General features: G+C 43.2%; 1 pseudogene; it reads right to left on the bottom strand.

The window, feature by feature from the left end:
• Window positions 1-240: 240 nt before the first annotated feature.
• On the bottom strand, window positions 241-6,845 carry LOC143686824 (transmembrane emp24 domain-containing protein 2 pseudogene; annotated as a pseudogene).
• Window positions 6,846-19,748: the final 12,903 nt, after the last annotated feature.

The following is a 19,748-nucleotide window of genomic DNA, read 5'->3' as shown; positions in this document are numbered from 1 at the left end:
AAAGTAAAAACAAGAAAGAAAGTATAAAAGTACCCAACTATGGTAACATTCTCCAAAGTCAAAGTCAGAGACCTGTCCCGTTAGACTGGCAGAAAATGTCAAGATGCAGACTGGCATTTGAACTCAAAAAAAAAAAGAATCTTTAATGACTTGAACTGCATGAGAGGGATTCAAAGAATGCAGTCATTTTAGTGAAGTACCATCAGCCCTTGCACTGATTTCTTAAACTGCATTTTATTATGAAAACAAAAGAAAAAAAGACTATACTTTTATATTTCATTTACAGTGTTTGAGCTCTGGAAAAACTGTATATTGGGAAATTCAAATAAGAACTAATGCCAATAAAACGTCAAATATTCATTATAACTTTCCTAAAAAGATATTTCCCCCCTTATAACTATTAATAACAAAGAAACATAAGCTGTGAATGTACAGTTCAGAAAATAAAAACAGAGAAACTAGTGACATTGTGTGGTAAACAGTGAGATATGAGACAAAGGCTTTTAAACAACCCTCCGGACTTCAAAAAATCTCTTCAGGTAGTAGATCTATCCCAATGTCATGGCAACTAGAACAAGAGCTTCAAAGAAGGACCAAAGGACCACTCTGCTGTTTGTGTTGCCATTGATTGCTCTGTGTATTCTCTCCCGAACTTCCATGTACTCCTGTTCATGCTTTACAGCTGTCATTGCCACTGCTAGCTCATTAATCATTTCTTGTAGTTTGTTCTGGTGAGCTTCTGTTTCCATGTCTTGTCCTTTTGGGGCCTCCCCAATATCAATGGTGAACATCACTATCTTTGGAGTCATGTGGACATCCTATTGCTCACACAAAACTTATATGTTCCATCCATGTGAGCAGCAAATGTGTATTTCCCACTAGACTCTCGGTCTCCTTTATAAATTCCTTTATTATCAGGCCCTGTAATCTCCACGTCGATGTCCAGGAAGCCGCCTTCGGCCCCTTCAAAGATAAGGCCCATTTTGGTGCCCAAGGTGACCCGCTCGAAGAAGCACTCCCCGGCATGTGCGTCAATGCTCACAAAGTATCCCGAGCCTGTGGCCAAGAGTGCGGCTAGGAGTACCAACAGCTCGGCGAGCGTCACTGTGGTGGGGCTGAGGCCAAGGCCAGGACCGGGAATCTACCTGGCAATTTTGAAATAGACAATTTAGCAAGAATTCATAGCTGTTCTAGTTTGCTAGCTGCCAGAATGCAATATACCAGAAACGGAATGGCTTTTAAAAAGGGAGATTTAATAAATTGCTAGTTTATAGTTCTAAGGCCGAGAAAATGTCCCAATTAGAACAAGTCAATAGAAATGTCCAATCAAAGGCATCCATCCAGGGAAAGATACCTTGGTTCAAGAAGGTCGATGAAGTTCAGGGTTTCTCTCTCAAGTGAGAAGGCACATGGCAAACACAGTCAGTGCTTCTCTTTCGGCTGGAAGCGCACATGGCGAACACGGCTTCATCTGCTAGCTTTCTCTCCTGGCTCCCCATTTCATGAAGCTCCCCAGGAGGCGTTTTCCTTCTTCATCTCCAAAGGTCTCCGGCTGGTGGACTCTCTGCTTTGTGGTGCTGCAGCAATCTCTGCTCTCTCTGAATCTCTCTCTGAATCTCCCATTCTCCCAAATGTTTCCTCTTTTATAGTACTCCAGTAAACCAATCAAGACCCACCCAAATGGGTGGAGACATGTCGTCACCTAATCCAGTTTAACAACCACTCTTGACTAAATCACATCATCAAAGGAGATGATCTGATTACAGTTTCAAACATACAATATTGAATAGGGACTACTCCACCTTTATGAAATGGGATTTTGATCAAAACATGGCTTTTCTAGGGGGCATACTTCCTTTCAAACCAGCACAATAGCCTAGAGCCAACATCACATAAGGCTCTTGAATGGCTGCATAGAAAAACAGGACACCGAGGGTACCAAACTCAGTGGAGACTGGCATAGCAATTTCAGCTGTCCATTACCAGACAACAGCTAAAGGATGCTGTGGGTACCTGCTCCTCCTATTCGCTGCAATACCCAAGGTTGCTTCCTGATCAACTCTGTAATAGATTGAGAAGATTCCAGTCACCAGGCAGCAGGTAGATTATACGGGCCCCTTCCCTCATCTGAAGGTGAAAAATATGCCTTTACAGTCATAAATATAACCACTGGACTGTTGCTGGCCTTCCCAGTAAGGACAGCTAACCAAATAGCTACAATTCATAGCTTAGAAAAGCTAGGTTCATTCTTTGGGTTTCCCACACATGTGGACAGTGATGGGGGATCCCCTTTACTGGACAGCTAACCCAAGCCTGGGGTACTGAACACAATGTTTTATGGACGTTTCATTTGCCTTACAACCTCACAGCAACATGGTTAATTGAAAGGATGAATGGGCTTTTTTTTTTAATTTTCAAATTTTTAAAAAATATACAACAACAAACGCAAACATTCTTTCACTTAATTTTTTTTAATTTTTAAAAAATTTTTTATTAATAAAAAAAATTACAAGAAAGAAACACAAATATTCCCTACACATATACTCAGCAATTCACAATATCATCACATAGTTGCATATTCATCATCATGATCATTTCTCAGAACATTTGCATCAATTCAGAAAAAGAAATAAAAAGACAACATAAAAATTAAAAAAAAAGAAAAAAAATTTTACATACCATACCCCTTACCCCTCCCTTTCATTGATCACTAGCATTTCAAACTAAATTTATTTTAACATTTGTTCCCCCTATTATTTATTTTTATTCCATATGTCCTACTCATCTGTTGACAAGGTACATAAAAGGAGCATCAGACACAAGGTTTTCACAATCACACAGTCACATTGTGACAGCTGTATCATTATTCAATCATCCTCAAGAAACATGGCTACTGGAACACAACTCTACATTTTCAGGCAATTTCCTCCAGTCTCTCCATTACATCTTGATTAACAAGGTGTTATCTACTTAATGCGTAAGAATAACCTCCAGGATAACCTCTCGACTCTGTTTGGAATCTCTCAGCCATTGACACTTTGTCTCATTTCACTCTTCCCCCTTTTGGTTGAGAAGGTTTTCTCAATCCCTTGATGCTGGGTCTCAGCTCATTCTAGAGTTTTTCTCAATCCCTTGATGCTGAATCTCAGCTCATTCTGGGATTTCTGTCCCATGTTGCCAGGAAGATCCACACCCCTGGCAGTCATGTCCCATGTAGACAGGGGGAGGGTGGTGAGTTTGCTTGCTGTGTTGGCTGGAGAGAGAGGCCACATCAGAGCAACAAAAGAGGTTCTCTTGGGGGTGACCCTTAGGCCTAATTTTAAGTAGGCTTGACTTATCCCCTGTAGGTTTAAGTTTCATATGAACAAACCCCAAGACTGGGGGCCCAGTCTATAGCTTTGGTTGTCCACACTGCTTGTGAGAATATCAAGAATTCAACTTGGGGAAGTTGAGTTTTCCCTTGTTCTCACCATTCCCCAAAGGGGACTTTGCATATACTTTTCCGCTCACTGATCAAATCACTCTGGGATTCATTGGGGCATCTAGTTGGACAAACCAACAAAATCTCATATCTTACCCAAGGTTCCATATACTTATGTTATTCAACCAAGCTAGTTTGTTTAGCCAACTGTCTATTGATGGACATTTTGGCTGCTTCCATCTCTTTGTAATTGTAAATAATGCTGCTATAAACAGTGGTGTGTAAAAGTCCATTTGTGTCCTTGCCCTCATGTCCTTTGAGTAGAGACAGCATATAGATGGGTCTTGTTTTTTAATCCATTCTGCCAGAGTATGTCTTTTATTGCAGAGTTTAATCCATTAAGATTCAGTGTTATTACTGCATAGGTAGTACTTTCTTCTACTATTTTGCCTTCTGGATTTTATATGTCATATCTAATTTTCCTTCTTTTTACCTTTATTCATAGTCTTCCTTTCTATACTCTTCTCCACACCTCTCTCTTCTGTCTTCGTATCTGTCTCTAGTGCTCCCTTTAGTATTTCTTGCAGAGCTGGTCTCTTGGTCACAAATTCTCTCAGTGATTTTTTGTCTGAAAATATTTTAATATCTCCCTCATTTTTGAAGGACAATTTTGCTGGATATAGAATTCTTGGTTGGCAGTTTTTCTCTTTTAGTAATTTAAATATATCAGCCCACTGTCTTCTTGCCTCCATGGTTTCTGCTGAGAGATCTGTGCATAGTCTTATTGGGCTTCCCTTGTATGTGATGGATTGCTTTTCTCTTGCTGCTTTCAAGATTTTCTCTTTCTCTTTGACCTCTGACATTTTGATTAGGAAATGTCTTGGAGTATGTCTGTTTGGAGCTATTCTCTTTGGGGTACGCTGCACTTCTTGGATCTGTAATTTTAAGTCTTTCATAAGAGTTGGGAAATTTTCAGTGATAATTTCCTCCATTAGTTTTTCTCCTCCTTTTCCCTTCTCTTCTCCTTCTGGGATACCCACAACGCATATTCATGCGCTTCATATTATCATTCAATTCCATGAGTCCCTGCTCATATTTTTCCATTTTTTCCCTGTATTTTCTTTTTCTTGTCAGATTTCAGATGTTCCATCCTCCAGTTCACTAATCCTATGTTCTGTCTCTTGAAATCTACTATTGTAGGTTTCCATTGTTTTTCTCATCTCTTCTACCTTGTCTTTCATTCCCATGAGTTCTGTGATTTGTTTTTCAGACTTTCCATTTCTTCTTTTTGTTCATTCCTTACCTTCTTCATATCCTCCCTCAATTCATTGATTTGGTTTTTGATAAGCTTTTCCATGTCTGTTCGTATTTTCTGAATTAATTGTTTCAGCTCCTGTATATCATTTGAATTGTGGGTTTGTTCCTTTGACTGGGCCATATCTTCAATTTTCCTAGTGTGATTTGTTATTTTTTGCTGGTGTCTAGGCATTTAATTACCTTAATTAGTTTATTCTGGAGATTGTTTGCACTTCTTTTACCTAGGGTTTTCTTGCTGGATAAATTTGTTGTCTATCTGTTCTTTGACATTCAGTTCAGCTTTTTCTGGACCTCTAGCTTAAGTTTTGTTTAACAGAGGAGAATTTTTCAGTTCTTGTTTTCTTGTTTCTTGCCCTGCTTGTATGGTACCTTTCCCCTCCCCACCCTTAGGAGGGTCTATCTAGACATTATAGACCTCAGCCAGGTTTTCCCAGACCAAACTGACCTCCTATCAGGTGGAAAGAGTCACCTGCATTGGTTTTCCTTAAATGTGAGACTCAGCAGGTTGAAAGACTTTCCTGTGAAGTCTCTGGACTCTGTTTTTCTTATCCTGCCCAGTATGTGGCGCTCATCTGCCTGCAGGTCCCACCAGTATAAGATGATGCGGTACCTTTAACTTTGGCGGACTCTCCCTGCTGGGGGCTTGGTGGAGACAGAGGAGAGGTTGTAGGCTGGTTTTAATGGCTTCAAGTTACCAAGCCCTGGTGTCTGAATTCCTTGCGGGAGGAATTCCACCTAAGTTGGGCTTCACCCCTACCATGGGGAAGGCACAGGCTCCAGACAAGCCCCCAAAAGAGCTCACTTCTGCCTATGCCTGGGGCCGTTGCAGCCTGAGAAGTCCTGCTGCTATATCCAAAGGCAGTCAAGCCTTTGTAGATACACAGCCACAAAAACCTCTGTTTCCTTCTTTTATTTTTTCCCTTTTTCCGTCAGCCCTGCCCCCTTGGCGCCAGGGCAAAAATGAGCAATCTCCACTTTGACCAGGATCCCCTGAGCTGGGGGCCTATTTTCAGTAGTCAGAATTTGTTAATTACTTCCACAATTGGCGTTTGATTATGCTCAGTCCCTGCTGCTGGTAAAATCTCTTTCCTTTCCCCTCTGGGAAACAGCCTGTGGGGTAGGGTGCCAGCCACTGCGGCTTGGGGAACTCACGGTTCTGTGGGGGCTTGCAGCCGGTCCAGTTGGTCCAATCTGGGGTATGTTGTGTGTCTGGTCACTGACGTGGCCCCAGGAGCTGTTCTGTACTGTTTCTGGTTATTTAGTAGTTGTTTTAGAGGACAAACTAAAATGCGCACATTGTTAAGCCTCCATCTTGACCTGGAAGTCAAACACAAACATTCTTAATTTATGATCATTCCGTTTATATATATAATCAGTAATTCACAATATTGTCACATAGTTGCATACTCATCATCATGGTCATTTCTTAGCACATTTGCACTAATTGGATGAATGGGGTTTTTAAAAGAGCAGTTAAAAAATAACAAGTGATCTCTGCAGCAGTGGACACACTGGTTGTATCTGGCCCTACCAGCCTCAAATCACGGCCCCTAGCAGCTGCTCCCGCTCCTATTGTACTGGTAATGGTGGGGCCCACGAAGGTGCTGCAAATTCAGGTAAAAGAACAAGCAACACTATGGCTTTACAGTAAGGTATTGGAAATAACTTGCTCTTGCATTAGAAATTGGGGAAAATAAGGTCAGTTGGCTGAGAACCTGGCTGATGCAGCCACTCTGTGTGGGAATCCTAAGTCCATGGGGTATCAGAGTCATCCAAAATTTAACAATTAGACCACAGTTTACACACAAAATGACAAACATTGTATATGTAACCAACCCAGGATCCCCTATACCTCAAGGCAGAGTATGTGGACACTCACCAGGCCTAGGCTAATGGTAGACTTGACTCCAGAAGGCTCCCTGCAATTGCAGGGGGAAACGGTGTGGTATCTAAACCCCCCTCGTAACACCGCTTTTCCAGGAGCCCTTCTGTCTACTAATGGAAATTTGGCTTGTATTCTACTAGATCAGTAATATTTGCCTCTCAAAGTTCCCCATAAACATCTTTCTTTTCATCCTTGGCATCATAGCAAATACCTTTCCGCCATGGGCTTCTGTGGTAACCTATGTGCACAAGAAATCTCAAGGCTGTGTGTGCACGCAACTCTCATTGTCAGGTGTCACCAGCCTGCCTGGACTGACCCATGTGAAGTGGACTGCATGACATACCCTGCTGGCCTGGCAGAATTCAACACACTGGAAAATATGGAAAAGAATCTCATTTAAGATGAAATCACAGGTTTTCATCACTTTGCAGGGTTGCGATCTCTATGGGGCGGACTCCTAGTGTTAGGCTGTTTTGTGGAATATGGATGCAATGTCTGTCTTATAGTCAACACAGTCTGCTGTGTGTGTGTGTGTGGGGGGGCGGGGCATGAGGACCCAGGGCCTGGGCCCCCGTCCTCCATCACGAGAACAAGTCACTGCATGCAGCTACCTACAGGACCAAGACAGACATTAAAGGTCAACAGAGCCCGTCAGTGGGGGACATGTCATTAAAACTCTCCTCCCCTAATCAAATCTCCCGAGACACTGCTAAAACTCTGTTGTCATACCCTGTGGGCCTAAACCTTTATAAGCCGCTCCCATGACACTCCTTTCTCTCTCTCTTTTGTGAGGAACACTGACTTCCTTTTCCCAACCGGCCACCATCGAGAAGAATCTTCTGTTGTTAGTATGTCCTAATTAAATGCATGGGTAACTTCTGCCAGGCATGTTCTTTGGTATTGGGGAAAAGTTGGATTGGAACAGTGTGGTACCTTTGTTACAACTTATAAAGGAACATTATTATAATTATATTAACTATAGTCCATAATTTATATTAGGGTTTACTCTTTGTGTTATACAGTTCTATGGTTTTAAAAAATTTTTTCATGTGGTAACATATATAACACAAAATTTCCCATTTTAACCACTTTCAATTATACAATTCAGTGGATGGGTAAGATTTGAATGATTGGAGTGAATTATATGAGAGAAGGGGTGGGGGTGCGAATCAATTAACCAGTCAATAAATAGGTACCAAGAGCTCATTTTAGGGAAGGCACATCTTCTAGGGAGTGTGCAATGTTCTGAAGATGGTTAATTAGCAAAGTTCTTGGATATTGAGGGCTCATGGAAGACATGTTTGGAAAGGTAGATTACGGGTCTTGAATGCCAAGCAAAAAAGTTTGGAATTTAGCCTGTTGGCCAATTTCCCATGGTGTGCTGCCACCCTGGAGTGCTCCCATGAATTATGAGAGGAAAGAGTGAGTTAGGTCAGGCTAGGGGCCTCACCTCAGCAGCCTCCTTTTTTTATCCTAGTGTGCAGGCAAATATTATCAAATTCTATGTCATGAATTTGGAAGTGTTTAATCACTGTTTTGTAGACAATGAGGAGTTGCTGAAGCTATTTGGGCATCTTTGTGATATTGAGTTGGAATTTTATTTTTTTCCCCAACTAGATTGGAAAATTCCTCAAGGATGGGAACTCTGTCAGACCTCTTCTATTGTCTCCACTTTGCTACATGAAGAAAAATACTCTATTATTTGACTAATTGGGTGGTTTTTAATTAAACTTCATGAATTATGTAATAAGGTTACTACTCTGCCTGCTTCTAGGAAGGCTTAGAAATCATAAAAGCAGAGAGGGAAAAAAAAAGGAAGGGGAGTAACTCTTAAGTACTCATGATAGTCAAAATGTGGAAACAATCCAAACGATCATCAGCTGATGAATGGATGAAAAGCAGTTTATACATGTAATGGAGTATTATTCAGCAAGAAAAAGGAATGAAATACTGACACATTCTAGAACATGGATGAACCTTGAAAACATGGTAAATGAAAGCCAGTCACAAAAGATTACATAGTGTATGATTCTATGTATAGAAAATATCCAGAATAAGCAAGTCCATGGAGAAAGAAAACAGATTATTGCCTAGCGCTGCAAGGAACTGGGGGAATGGAAATGGGGAGCGACCGCCAATGGGCATACAGTTTTTCTTCTAAAATTGCATGATGGTGATTGTAGAACTCTATAAATATACAAAAAAAATTGAAGAAAAAAAAGTTAAAAAGAGGATATACATGGGAAGATCTAACCACAGAGAAACTGCTCATGCTCAGTAGCAACTGGCCTTAACATAAGGACTTGTTTGTTTTTCCAGATTTTTCCAAAGGACAGTTTTGGTTTGGCAGGTGGAATGGGGAGGGTGGAAAGGGTTGACAATACAATTAATCTTAATTGTAGTTGTTGACAATATAATTAACCTAAAGGAGGAGGAGTTTGAAGGCATGATGATCCGGTTAATGTAAAGAAAGGTTGGTGGGGATAGTTGCTAAAGTTAGTGCTTACGAATTTAGGAAATGGGTCCTATAACAAGCTTTTCTTTCTTCTCTAGGGATCCTGGTCAGCTTTACCTGGGAACTACTCCACAGTCAGCCTAGGGACCACCTCTCCCAGCTGTGGCAGTTACTGGACAGTCACTTTCTCTTCATTAAAGGCAGATGCGTACTATTCTAGTTCTCAGAATTCGGATTTTGCAGCTCCATGGATTTGACTTGCTTCTGACCAGTAGAGGGCACCATTAGCATGTAGAGACGTACAGGCTGCCGTGCACAGGGAGACGAAGTATTGGGTTGAAGTCTGCATTCCATTAGCTTCTAATGCAATTAGACTAGAATAACATACTTTGGATTTTAGAACACAATTTGCCCCGTTCTCAAAATAGTGATTTGGCATACATGCCAGTGAATTAAAGCAAAGCAGAGCTCCAACAACCCTGTTAATTCTTAGAGGAACAATTTATTTAGACAGTCTGGGCATTTTTTCATCCAATAAATATTTATCAAATACCTACTAGGCACACGGTATTGGCCTTTCAATATGGCTTGATACCATAAATCCAAGGATTTTGCCAAATACTGCTATTAGTAGTTTTACGAATGAAAACCACGCTATCCATATACACGTTCAACATGAACTCAGAAAGAAGCAGAATGCTATTCAAGGATGCAGTATTGTCAGAGAACATCTGATTAAGAAGGAGGGGAAATTGTTGGCTTTTTAATCCAGTTTCCCTGCCAAGTCAACTGTGTGAAAGTATAATTAAATTTATCCAATGCAAACTGTGTGCCAGGAAATGTTCTAAATGCTTTACCACTTCAATATTAGAGTGTGCTCCATGACCTGCAGCCCCAGGGTTGCCCCGGAGCTTGTTGGAAATGCAGAATCTCAGGTCCCACCTCGGACCTGCTGACTCAGAAACTGCATTTTAAAGAGATTTGCACGCATATTAAAGTTTCAGAGGCATGACTGTAGTATGTATTATCTTCTTCAATTCCCATAACCATCTATGACAGACATACCATTATTATGCCCAATTTTTTTTTCTTTTTCTTTTTTGCATGGGCAGGCACTGGGAATCGAACCCCAGTCTCCAGCATGGCAGATGAGAACTCTGCCTGCTAAGCCACCTTGGCCTGCCCTATTATGTCCATTTTAAAGTGGGAAACTGAGGGAAAGGGAAGCTTTGCTCAATGCAAAGCTGGGCTTTTTTAACTCAGGAAAATAGCTTCCACGTCCATGTCATTATTCATACTGCCTGACTTTTCCTCTTCTTTACCATCTCTCCCTCTTTTCAGATACATAAAACAGATATATAAAACATGTCTACCCTAATATTTTGGTCAAGTAGCAATTATTAATAAATGTAGTTTGAGATCCTTAAAGTGAAAGTACTAATTATGAGTTAGTTATGGAAAGTAAAGCCCAAACATTCCTTTCTTAGGAGTACTTTGCCACAATATGTTTTTATGCCTGCCCTTCGCCCCCTTAACACACCAGGCACACTCCTACCCCAGAGGCTTTACACTTGTCCCTCTGTCTGCATTCCTAGTTCTTTCATGCTCTTCCAGTCTTTGTTAAGATGTTACATTCTCTCAAAGTCCTCCTTGATCACCTTACTTGAAATTACACCCACCCTTTTCTAAGAGCATGATGCAAAAGGGAAAGAAAGAAGCCCTTCCAAAAACTGAAGCAAAAGGCAAGACTTCATAAGCAAGAAAACCATGTAGAAAGAAGACCACGTCTACAAGAAGAAAAGGCTCCAAACATCTTCCATTTGCCAGTAGTCTAGAACCTACCAACTCTGACGGTCTTCCCTGTACCTGCAGAAGTGTGCTCCTAGGAGAAACAAGATTGACCACGGTGCCACCATTAGAAGATGGAGAAGAACAACACAAATTGTGCTGTCTGTGGTCTTCAAGAGTAGATCCAGCAAGCTGTGAAGGCGTCCTGCTACCCTGACCTTGCCAAGGTTACACTCTGGGGAGAGAAGAAGACATACCGTAGACTACATGTACAAGGATGTCTTAGATGCTACCAAAACACCTGGGATCATCTAATTGGAGTCTAGCTCACTGATTTTGAATATAATAAGGATTCCCTCTCTACAATAAAAAATATTACAACTGCCAAGCGGTCCACAAGCCCCCACACATACACACAAACACACACACCTATTACCCTTTCTCTGCTTTATTTTTCTCTATAGCACTTTTCACAATCAGATAAATATATACATTTTATTTGCTTTTTGTTTATCTTTACCAATTAGAATATAAACACCTATAAAAACAAAGATTTTTGTCTTTGCTCACTGTGCATCCCTCACCTCTTGGAAAAGTATCTGGCACAATACAGTTGCTCTAAAATATTAGTTGGAAGACTGAATGAATTAAAAAAGATGTCAACGGTTCCTACCTGATTGCAAACTTCTTAAGAGCTTGGGTCATGTTTTACTCATCTTTACATCCAAACCCCTACCAACATGATTGGGAAAATAAATGTTTATTGAAACGGGGTTACTTTATTGAGAGTATACTTATAAAAGATTAAATTGCACATGTTTATGTCACCAGTATTCTTTCTGCCATTGTTCAGAAATGATCAGATAAAAAATCTGGACATTGTACAATGATTCATAAGAGAAGCCACTCAGCTGTAATAAAGGATAATTATATGTTGTATATTTCATGTCTACATTTTTAAGGATTGCATATTTGTGAAGGAAAGTTTATTTCATAGATAAAAATTGTAGTAGCTTGTAATGGTATCAGTTTTTGTTTAATGCTATTGAGTTACTTTCAGAGGGTTCTCTGTATGTCAGAATTGTAACAGCTTTCCTTGATGTGACAGTTGCCAAGGTTACCATCTTAATGAGCAATTAAGCATTTGAAATCCATGGAACTCATCCATGTGCAATTTTTTTCAACTCCGGTGGTTCAGAAAAAGACATATCATCATTTTCACTTTTTAAAATGAAATTTAAATTTTTGTCATTTGGAAGGGTCAAAGATGTTAAGTCTCTCTTCTTACTAAAATGTCTCATTTGCATTTTAGAATTTGTTGGGGTTTGGAGGGTGTTCTGTAAAATCCTCTTCTCTTCACCGCCTGAGTTTCCAACCAATAAGAAGATAGATAACAGAGTCCAGCAGAAGAGGATAAAATTAAACCATCCTTGATTGGTGAAGCTGAATTGAGGCCAATGGGTAGAGTTTTTGGTCACAGGCCTGTCTGCTCCATGTCCAGATCAGGGGATCACTCACTTGCGGGAGAGTCTGCAGATCCATGTACCCAGCATCACTCCATAACGTGCTCTGAGCCCCAAAAGTGAGAACAGAGAAACAAATGGACCTTCCAGAGGACAAGCAAAGCCTGAGGCCCTCTGCACTTACCGGATGCACATGGGAGAAAAGTCAGCCAAAACACAAACGTCCTGCAGACAACTGGAAGAAAAAAAAGCTGAGCTAGCCTGACTCAGGTCTTCTCAACTCTGCGAGCAAATAAATCTCTACCATCATCCGGAGAGGAGCAGCAAGTAAAGAGCAAAGAGACAAGCAGATGCTCTCTCCCCCATACAGTTTTTTAAAGTAAACTTTTAAAAACTGAATATATGTTAGGGTACCAAATAAACAGAAAAAGGCACATTAATACATTTTTTTTTTAATTTTTTTTATTAATTAAAAAAATTAACAAAACATTTAGAAATCATTCCATTCTACATGTACAATCAGTAATTCTTGATATCATCACATAGTTGCATATTCATCATTTCTTAGTACATTTGCATCGATTTAGAAAAAGAAACAAAAAGACAACAGAATGAGAATTAAAACGATAATAGAGAGAAAAAAAAAACCTATACCTCACATGCAGCTTCATTCAATGTTTTAACTTAATTGCATTACAATTAGGTAGTATTGTGCTGTCCATTTCTGAGTTTTTATATCCAGTCCTGTTGCACAGTCTGTATCCCTTCAGCTCCAATTACCCCTTCTCTATTTTTTTTTTTATTAACGGAAAAAAAGAAATTAACCCAACATTTAAAAATCATACCATTCTACATATGCAATCATTAATTCTTAACATCATCACATAGATGCATGGTCATCGTTTCTTAGTACATTTGCATCGGTTTAGAAGAACTAGCAACACAACCAAAAAAGATATAGAATGTTAATATAGAGAAAAAAAAAAGTAATAATAGTAAAAACAAAACAAAACAAAAACCTATAGCTCAGATGCAGCTTCATTCAGTGTTTTAACATGATTACTTTACAATTAGGTATTATTGTGCTGTCCATTTTTGAGTTTTTGTATCTAGTCCTGTTGCACAGTCTGTATCCCTTCAGCTCCAATTGCCCATTATCTTACCCTGTTTCTACCTCCTGCTGGATTCTGTTACCAATGACATATTCCAAATTTATTCTCGAATGTCCGTTCACATCAGTGGGACCATACAGTATTTGTCCTTTAGTTTTTGGCTAGACTCACTCAGCATAATGTTCTCTAGGTCCATCCATGTTATTACATGCTTCATAAGTTTATTCTGTCTTAAAGCTGCATAATATTCCATCGTATGTATATACCACAGTTTGTTTAGCCACTCGTCTGTTGATGGACATTTTGGCTGTTTCCATCTCTTTGCAATTGTAAATAACGCTGCTATAAACATTGGTGTGCAAATGTCCGTTTGTGTCTTTGCCCTTAAGTCCTTTGAGTAGATACCCAGCAATGGTATTGCTGGGTCATATGGCAATTCTATATTCAGCTTTTTGAGGAACCGCCAAACTGCCTTCCACAGTGGTTGCACCCTTTGACATTCCCACCAAAAGTGGATAAGTGTGCCTCTTTCTCCGCATCCTCTCCAGCACTTGTCATTTTTTGTTTTGTTGATAATGGCCATTCTGGTGGGTGTGAGATGATATCTCATTGTGGTTTTGATCTGCATTTCTCTAATGGCCAGGGACATTGAGCATCTCTTCATGTGCCTTTTGGCCATTTGTATTTCCTCATCTGATAGGTGTCTGTTCAAGTCTTTTTCCCATTTTGTAATTGGGTTGGCTGTCTTTTTGTTGTTGAGTTGAACAATCTCTTTATAAATTCTGGATACTAGACCTTTATCTGATATATCATTTCCAAATATTGTCTCCCATTGTGTAGGCTGTCTTTCTACTTTCTTGATCAAGTTCTTTGATGCACAAAAGTGTTTAATTTTGAGGAGCTCCCATTTATTTATTTCCTTCTTCAGTGTTCTTGCTTTAGGTTTAAGGTCCATAAAACCGCCTCCAGTTGTAAGATTCATAAGATATCTCCCAACATTTTCCTCTAACTGTTTTATGGTCTTAGACCTAATGTTTAGATCTTTGATCCATTTTGAGTTAACTTTTGTATAGGGTGTGAGACATGGGTCTTCTTTCATTCTTTTGCATATGGATATCCAGTTCTCTAGGCACCATTTATTGAAGAGACTGTTCTGTCCCAGGTGAGTTGGCTTGACTGCCTTATCAAAGATCAAATGTCCATAGATGAGAGGGTCTATATCTGAGCACTCTATTCGATTCCATTGGTCGATATATCTATCTTTATGCCAATACCATGCTGTTTTGACCACTGTGGCTTCATAATATGCCTTAAAGTCAGGCAGCGCAAGACCTCCAGCTTCGTTTTTTTTCCTCTAGATGTTTTTAGCAATTTAGGGTACCCTGCCTGTCCGCAGCCGTCTCGTTCGGCTTCTGATCCCCGGCCGGCGAAGGGAACAGGAGGGGAGAAAGAGACAGACGCAGGCAAACCAACTTAAGTGACAAACACGGGTTCGAGGCACGCAGCGGTTGTGAGCACAGACCTTTACTGGAGTTAAGCTTGCATTCTCTGTTACAGGTTCCACGCGGGACAGAATACCCCGCGGGGGAACAACCTCTATGCGGCCGTCAGGTACGGCTCCCTGTGGGTCGTCTCCACCCACCCTGTCCAGGTAACCTCTTATATACTGTGCCCAAACCCAATAGGTTAGTGCCACGTATACAGAGGTGATTGGAAGATAGGGTTGGTGGGCGCGTGCGTCATACGCGGAAACAGGATGCGGGCGCCATCTTGGCTCACTCGATGGGCGGGGGGAACTCTAGAGCAGGCTGCGGCGTGTCCACTAGGCCTGACCCGGGAGGCGGCTCTCCACATCTCCCCCTTTTTTATTTTGACCCAGTGTCTCCATTGATGAGTGAGCTCCCGTGGGCCTGAGTGGCCCACTACATGTTTTGGTGCTTTGGGGAGTCTGGACTAGGCTTGCTAGGCACCAACCAGAATGCCTCCTCATATAGAGACCGGAGAGCCCGTGAACTGGAAACAACGTGACTCTCCCTGCAGTGCTTCGCCTCGCAACTGGGTTATGTAGGGGGGCAGGAGAGCGGCAACCAGAGCCGAGAGCGTCATTAGGTGTCTCTGTGCAATGGCCGGAGTCTAGTCTGGCCAGGACCGTGACTCCGCCGTAGAGATCATCCTTTAGACAAAAATTATGACTTCTGGTGCCGCCTTTTACACCCGGGACACGGCCATGGGCTTTGCAGCAGATCCTGTTTTCGAGCGCCCCGCCCTGAGTGGCCGGGACGGGTCATACGGTGAGGGGAAGGACTGGGTAGCGGGACGGTCGTTGCCAGGAGCATCAGGGGCGAGTGACATAGCCAACATGGTAGTGACACGTAATTGCTGCTGTGTCTGGAACAAGCGTTCTAACAAACATTTAACAGTGACTAAGCCTACTAATAGTCCCACTGCCACGAGGATCCAAGTAGTCAAATTGGGCCAAGAGAACCATGAGGTGACTCGGTTCCACAGACTTTGTACAGTCTCGCCCAGTTTGGAAAGGTCGAAGTCAACGGGGGTCAACTTGATATCCCCAAGCACTCGAAGGTCTGAATCCACCTGTTGGGAGAGGTTAGTAAAGGTAGGGAGGTTTTAAAGCTGGTCCCCTTTCTATACGATAGAAGGGTGACTAGCGCTCCTGTTGTCATCTTGTCGTTCGTCGCCATCATCAGCAGAGTTGGAGACCGGATCTGGTGGCTCTGGTTGGAGGCTTATCAATTTTCTGGGCAACAGTTCCTTGGCGTCCTCGGGCGACGTCACGGTTCTCACCAGTCTTTCCGGAACCCACACAGGTTGACGTCCTGGTTCCTGGGGAAAAACACAAACAGAGCCTCTGGCCCAGCTGAGCACTGGGTCAGGGCCTTGCCATTGTCCTGACAGGACATCCTTCCAACGGACTAGACCTCTATGTGGAGGACTCGGAGTAGTGTGCTGAAGAGCAGGTGTCATTCCTAGTGAATTTTCATTTAAAAAATTATAGGTAAATAAGGCTACAGACAGTTGAGCCTTCGGGGACAGGCCGTGGCCTATTCCCCCTTTCTGTTTTTTGAGCAAGTCTTTAAAAGACCTGTGTGCTCTTTCAATGATTCCTTGCCCTTGAGGGTTGTAGGGGATACCATGTTTTAATTGCACTTCCATATTTTCACAAAATTTTTGGAAGGTTCTACTGGTGTAAGCAGGTCCATTATCTGTCTTTAATATTTTTGGCTTACCCCACGCTGCCCAAGCGGCAAGGCAGTGTGCAATGACTTGGTGGACTTTTTCTCCTGTCTCAGCAGAGGCAAATAATATCTGAGACCATGTGTCTACTGACACATGCAGGTATTTAATTTTACCATAGACTCCATGCAATTATTAATGGCTCTTAAATCATGTAACAATCTCCATCTGCCTGATTTTTTCTTTATGACAAAAATAGGGGTGTTCCAAGGTGATGTAGAGGGAATGATGTGGCCCTTTTTTAGCTGATCTGACACTAGAGTGTGTAATGCTGAGAGTTTTTCCTGTGATAAGGGCCACTGAGGCACCCAGACTGGAGTCTTAGTTTTCCACCTTAGTTTTATAGGTGTGGGTGGGAATCTCTCCTCAGTGGCCCCTAGGAAAAACCCAGGCCTCGTCTGTCAGAATTGGAGACAGCTTGTATAGGCCTTGCGCGCCCCTGCAATGAGGCTCCTAAGCCTTTGCCGGGGACATATCCCATTCCTTTTAACAAGCGCTTAGAAGTTGGAGAGCAGCCACTGGTCAAGGTAACGTCCATCTGGGTTAGAATGTCTCTTCCCCATAAGGAAACGGGCAGGGCTAACACATAAGGCTGAAAACTACCTTGATGTCTTTCCTCATCTGCCCATTGAAGGGCAGCAGCACTCAGCATGGGTGCTGAGACCTGGCCTATTCCTCTAATGGTGTCCTCCGCCTTGCACGTCGGCCAGGCGGAAGGCCATTCCTGTTGTCTTATGATCGACCGATCGGCCCCGGTATCTAGCAGGCCCATGAAGGGTCTGCCTTGTACCTTAATAGTTAGCATGGGTCGAGACTCCAGGGACATATGGAGGCCTTCAAAAACTTCTCCAGTAGACCCAAATCCCTTATCTCCTCTCTGTCTGGGTCTGCTCGGAAAGGATGTATGTAAGCTGGGCAAGAGCAGGAGCTGTGCCAGCTTATCACCTTTTGCGATGACCAGAGTACCCTGCTGAGACTGTACCATAACTTGGGCGTAACCTGTAAAATCTGAATCTACAATGCCTGGTATAACTGTTAGTCCTTTCAGGGCTGTGGATGCTCTCCCTAATATGAGCCCCACAGTATTTTTTTTGCAAAGGCCCCTTAAAGGAGGTCCCCACCAGCTGGACACCCATGGAGGGGGTCAGTACGAGTCTGGAGGTGGCACAGAGGTCCAGTCCTGCTGATCCAGGGGATGCGCGAATTTGGACGGGTGTTGTGTCGTCGAATGGCAAGCAGGGGGGCAGGGGCCCACCACGAGGGCGGACCCCCTCTGCCCGTTTTTTGGAGCCTGCTCAGGACGGCCGGAAAGGCGCACACCCTGCGCATTGAAGGCTGACCTACAGTCTTCTGCGCGATGGGGTCCCTTGTGGCAACGGCCACATAGCCTGGTTGCCGCATATGGTCTATCAAATTGTTGGGTAGCAGGCGGTTGGCCTTTATTGGGCCAGTCCCGACTGGCCACAATGATAGCATCCCTTTGGTCTTGTTCCTAAGTCTTTGGGTTTCTTTGTAGCTACTTGTAAGGAGCTGGCTAGCATGGCAGCTAGACCTGCATTGGTTAACGGGCTACCAGCATCTCTACAGAGCCGAACCCAATCCGTCAGGCCTTTTCCTCTGTTTTGTGCTAGGATAACTTTACATTCCTTGTTGCACTGCTCAAATATCATTTGTTTAACTACAGTCTCTGCCACTCCTGGATCTGAGAAAATTCTCTCAGCCGCAGTTTGCATTTTGGCTACAAAATCCACGAAGGGTTCAGTGGGGCCCTGGTGTATGCTACTGAGTGAAGCTTGAGCCTCTCCCTGGCCTGCCAGCTTTTTCCAGGCTCCTACAAAACAACGGAAAATCTGGGCGTAGACTTCTTGAGGGAACCCTGTTTGATTCTGGGAGTGGGCACCTTTCCCCAATAGCATATCTGCATTCCATCCGCCATGTCTCCCCGCTGCGTTTTTCGCAGCTTGCTCCTCCGCTAACTCTTCGAACCATGCTTTCCAATCTATGTATCGGCCCTGGGGCAAGCAAGCACGGGCCAGCTGATATATATCTGCGGGCGTATGATTCAGGGTGGAAAGGTTTTCAACCATATTCAATGTAAAAGGGGCATTGGGGCCATACTGATGGACGGCCTGCCTCAACTCCTTTAAAATTTTGTAATCATATGGTTCATACTGATTGTTACCTTGGGGATTGACAATAACCGGGTACATCTCTGAGACTGGTTCCGGCCCAAGTGGCTTGTAACCACCCAGCATACCAAAAGGTCTAAAGGTTGAAAAAGGAATCCAATTCCAGAAATGCCTCCCTCTATTGTTTGATGACGTGGGACCCTGAGGGCCTGCGTACGCAGGCGGGGGGCACAGCTGTAACTGCCCCTCCCTAGACCAGCCTGTAGGGGGTTCCGGGTCTCGCAAAGGAGGGCCACTGTAATTACCTAATTCGGCCACCAGAGGGAGCCCGTGGTGAGGGGTTTTGGCGAGATCACCAAAACCATTCACCGGAAGCCGCCGCGCCCCTGCAGCAGGCGCTGGCGGGGCGGAAGGCTGCGTGGGTGAGACAGGGGGCCTCCCCCAATCGATCAGCGGAGGCGCGTCTGCACCCTCGGTCTCATCACCATCTGACTCTGAGTCAGAGGTGTCTGAACTAGTGCTTGACTCTGGCGGCTTGCGAGGTGGCGGCTCACTCTTACAGGAGCCATCTGCAGACGAAGCCGACCGAAGGGTCTTTAAGGGAGCTAACAAAGGTGAACTTCCGGACTGCCCCATGTTTGCAGTCGGCACTGTACTTTAATCACTCGGAGAGCTCTTCCGAGTCCCCGGGGCTACCTGAAAGCCCGCGGGCCTTAACTCTCACGTAATAAGAAGTACTCACCTTCTCGCGGTGATCAGGCGCGGGAAGTCCGCTGCGAGCTCAGGATGCCCGTCCTTCTCAGTTCAAGAAGAGACAGTACGGCTCTCCTTGCAGAAGAGGTGTCGAGAGAGGAGGTTCCCCGTACGGGCCACCACTTGTCCGCAGCCGTCTCGTTCGGCTTCTGATCCCCGGCCGGCGAAGG

This window comes from Tamandua tetradactyla, chromosome 6 (assembly GCF_023851605.1).
Source record: "Tamandua tetradactyla isolate mTamTet1 chromosome 6, mTamTet1.pri, whole genome shotgun sequence".
Lineage (NCBI taxonomy): Eukaryota > Metazoa > Chordata > Mammalia > Pilosa > Myrmecophagidae > Tamandua > Tamandua tetradactyla.
Note: the sequence above shows the minus strand (reverse complement) of the source record. Positions and strands in the feature narration are given on the sequence as shown.